General features: G+C 35.2%; 1 long non-coding RNA gene across 1 annotated transcript; it reads right to left on the reverse strand.

Annotated features, from left to right (window-relative positions):
* Nucleotides 1-1,811: 1,811 nt before the first annotated feature.
* On the reverse strand, nt 1,812-4,001 carry LOC108213107 (uncharacterized). Its single transcript, XR_010290633.1, has 5 exons — nt 3,833-4,001; nt 3,620-3,716; nt 2,870-3,433; nt 2,648-2,782; nt 1,812-2,552 (listed from the first exon to the last, which is right to left on the reverse strand). It is a non-coding gene; the product is annotated as an uncharacterized LOC108213107 (long non-coding RNA).
* Nucleotides 4,002-4,684: the final 683 nt, after the last annotated feature.

Here is a 4,684-nt window from a genome sequence, read left to right on the forward strand (position 1 = left end):
TGTCCATGATCTGCGGCCAGGTGAAGCGCAGTTTGTTTAAACGTATCCAGCTTGACCAAAAAAAAAATATGTTCAAACATTTTCATAATGCTTCGCACGCGTTCTGGATGACCATACATGGATTCGACGTGAAGGATAGTTCTATCGTGTTGGCTGAGGTGATCAGCTTTCTTCTCTAATTCGGCTATGGCTTCGGCATCTCCAGCCAAGGCATCGGCATACAAAGTATCAAGATCCATAACAATATATGATTCTACTCGGGAAACGTAATGCAAGCAAACAATGCGGCAGCTATGCTAACTCGAGATACTTCTTTATGTAGTCATGTCTATGAAGGTTTGCTACTCAAGTGGACAACACGGCAGGGCTACTAAAATAATATCAGATCCCCTTAATACGGTAGTCGCATTGTAACGTGCAAAATAGTTTTGGGAGGTTTGGGTGAGTTTAAAATAAGTACTTCTTAATTAAAGTAAAAAATTGAAATAGAAGTTGGAAGCAAGTTAAAAATGATTAAATTATTTGGAAAAGAAGTAGAAAAGAAAAGCTAGTATCGTAACTTCTAACAATTACTTCTGCTTTTTTTCTAAGAAAAGTAGCAATATTACCATGTCGGTATAGCAAATGATACATTCTTCTTGTTTTTTTTTTCTGCAAAATGCAAATGGAATATTGATCAGTTTCACCGTTTACTAGCAGAGACCCTCAACACCTTAGAGAGAGGATGTACATGAGGGCGGCGTCGAATAGGATGAAAATCTTAGCCCAACTTCTCGCAAGCAAGGTCCACTCAAATCGGAGCTCAAAATGACTTGCCAATGTAGCGCTAGCTAAAACCCACAATATAATGTTCCAACAATTAGAGAGGTCATGAGATATCGGCAGAATTTCATCCCTTTGCATGTATTGGTACTCTTCACCCTGCTTATTTTGCTGCTTCTTTTTGAGAAACCAACAAGACTCATATGTTAACCAGTACAGAAACGGCCTATAGCGTCGGTCAAAACATACTTTTAGCGTCGGTCAAGTGGCGTAGTATATGCAGGCGACACTAAAGGTATGGACCTGTTACATCGGTTGTTTAGGCGACGCTTAAAATAGTCATAAGCAATGATGTAGAACATCATTGCGATAACAGAAATAATATTGAGCGCAGTTGATGTGGCATTGAGTTTTGATACTCGGCGTGGATCATCATACATTGCTGCAATGAAGTAGAGAAATAAATAACAAGTTGAGAGCACCAAAGCTAAAGCATCTGATACCATAAATGCAATAAAAACGGTCTTTCTAAAAACTGCCAATCCTTGTTCCCGTTCTCCGCTTTAATGGTATCCTCCGGGCATTGTAAATCCTACCGTAAAAGTTAATGTGGCGGTGAGCGCGGTCCCGATTATCTGGATGTTGGTCCTGTGTCTATACATTTCTTGATCATCTGTCACCAGTTTAAGATCATCTTTCTTCCGTTTGATTATCTGGAATATGAGGCTTGTTCAAAAAGTTATCCATGTATTGTATGCTTTAGCTAGAAATAGACACTATCTTATTGTGTAACTACTTACTAAATAATTCAAATTTCAGCTATTTAAAGTATCAGAAAAATTATTAATTTCTTAAATATCCTCAGGTAGTATTAAAAAAATTAATCGTACATGTACATCATACTAACAAAAATGGTTCATCTCCATCATATAAAAATGATTATTTAGATACATAGTTAAAGCTAATGACAAATTATTTTCTTTAGAAAGTCTGCAATATCCATAAACCAATAAGAGTACAATCATTTTAGAAGCATAACAGAAGTCTCAGAAATAAAACAGCATAAAAAAAAACTAGACATCAAAATTGATTTTAGCAATTCATGCAAAAAGAAATTAGTCAGATTCTTTAGCAGGCTCTTCCTTTTTCTCTTCAGCAGGATCAGCACCAGAATCAGCAGTTGCAGCTGGAGCAGCAGCTACTACAAACTTACTAAGATCTGCAAGCACTCCTTCACTTTATCAGCCTGTGGGAATAAGTACTCTGTCTCGAGGGCAATTGCCAATATATTCTTCTAGGCATCCTTGTAAGCTCGACTGGAGTGATAATCTCAATAGTACCCTTATTAATCTTAGTTGGGATATTGAGGACCTGGAAGAAGGATGTCCGAGAGGGATCAAGGCCCGTCTTCCCTGGGAGCACAACAACATCGACAGGAGCAACCAAACCAACATGAGCAGGAGCTCCGACCTTGTACTAATTAGCAACCTCCTCACTCACTTCCTTCAAATCTCCCTTCGTAAAGATCAGCCCAACGTTTTCAACAAGTAGAGGGATGATATTAAGAATTGTAGTAGACGGATAAACTCTTATTGTCAGATTTCCCCAATATCAACTAGTTCATACGATATAATTTCTTGAAGGGCATCAATTCCATGTATTCACAGTAACTCTGCCAGAAGGATATTTATCGGCAAGATATCTTGTGCTCACACCAACTGAGCATCCAACTAGTGGCATCAAACAAATGCTTCAATGACTCTTGTAGGCTGCAGCTCTCATCTTCGCATCTACAAACATCAAAACATTAATCATGTATACACATTCATCACCATATATACAAGGTGATAATTAAACGATGTGTTGACTTATATGTATGAAAAACCTTTGTGTAGGTAGGCGTAGCAGATATCTAAATTCCTCTTAAGATGCTCATGATCTGCTTGAGCCTCTGAGCAAGTGTGGACAGTTCCCATGACAGCTGAAGTTTCTGCCCCGCCCATAAACTAGTGTGGATTACCTGCATAAAAGTAGTTCATGTGAAAACCATGATTTTAAAACACGACACGAGCTCTTCAAGTACTATGTTACAAGATAATGCACATACCTTTAAAAACAGCAGCTCTGTCCTTGGGTTGAAAATGAATATGGCACCATTTATTGGTTTTGCAAATGCCTTAAACAACTAATTTTGAGATTAAACAACCAGCAGTATGAACAAGAGCAATCATCCAGCAAAGGCCATACAAAGAGGTCTAAATACACATGTGCACCCCACAGTGAGTGAGGGACTATGAATAAGAAACTCATATCTCTACGTTATCTAATAACAATCCAGCACAAGTGATATTAATCAACAACACACATACATAAACATTAACCATAAAAACAAATTGACCAACAGTCAACACACAAATTCCATAACATAAACAATCCACAGACATAATTCAAACCAATCCATAAATAGAAAAATCCAAACCAAGATCAAACGACCCATATCAATTTATTCTAACATTGAACCCAAACAATAGTTCAAAAGATAACAAAGCAAACAATCAGCCTAATGGCCGCCATTGTCATCCTCTGAGTCTTCTCCCCCATCCTCGCATCCACATGCACAGTTTGGTTGATTATCATTTAGAAGTTGTCGTCGGAGTGCATCATTTGTCTCCTGAAAAAGTTAAGAGGTTAGCTAAATGCAAGTATCAACTACATAAACAAGAAGCAACATATATAACTATACACTATCTAAGTTATCTTATTAGTACCTAGACTACATATATATACAAATCAAGACACATTGTACACTTGGTAGGAAAAAGTCGGCAGTGTCATAAAGATGTGAGAATTTTAATACCTTCAGTTTAGTGTTCTCATTCTTCAACCAATGGCCCATGACTTGATCAAGCACATCTGTTCCCAGCAGGTCAAATTGCACAAAGTCCTTGAAGGAGCTAAATTCAAATTAAAAAGAAAAAAGTATCGTCAAGAGAAATTAATCATGGAAACAAGAGAAATTACATATGGAAACAAAATAATTAGCCTAAATTTTGATTAAGGCATTCTGCACCTGTCTCTCCAAATTTCATCTCGAAATTTCTGTCTTTTAGCTCGAAGCCTGTCGTTTTCAGCTCGGAGAGCAGCTATTTGGGCTTGGAGAGCAACATTTTCTGCTTGGATAGCAGCGGTTTCCTCCTGAAAAAGTTGAGAGGTTAATTAATTAAATGCAAAGTATCAAATACCTAAACAAAGAATAAGCAGCATACTCCTAAATCATTCCTTCAATGATAACATAAGATGTGGCTTTAGTGAGTTAATACATTGGAAAAGATGAGAACTCCGATGTTATTCTTTGTACTTAACTCTTTATTCACATTTTATATTTGTTCATTCATGACAAAATTGTAAATTATATACAAAAGATTATTTATTCATATATCTATTATTATCTTTGTAAAAATTAATAACTATGTAACAAGTCTTAGCAATAATAAAAAGCAATCATGTATACTCACATCTGTCATTTGTACATGATGAAAAAATTGCAAATAATTATTTTCTTACGACGAGGGAAAACTCCTAAAAAATCATTTTTCATTTATTATACATACAAGATGATTCACAAATAATAAATTGTGGGGAAAATATTATGATAAATTATATAAATATTATCTTGTGATCTACGAATAAATTCCATTTTCTAATTAAGATAAATTGTTTTTCTATTTATACAAAAAATTGAAAAAAATCATAAATTCTTTCACAAACATACAAACCACCAAAAGAAAAGAACAAGAGTCTCTTGCCTTTAAAATCATAATGATTTATATTTTATCATAAAATTCAACAATAAATATATATATAATGAATAAGATTAAAAATTTATACCTTAAAAGGATAAAATAAAATATAATTGTAAAAG

The sequence above is a fragment of the Daucus carota genome, chromosome 3, assembly GCF_001625215.2.
Source record: "Daucus carota subsp. sativus chromosome 3, DH1 v3.0, whole genome shotgun sequence".
Taxonomy (NCBI): domain Eukaryota; kingdom Viridiplantae; phylum Streptophyta; class Magnoliopsida; order Apiales; family Apiaceae; genus Daucus; species Daucus carota.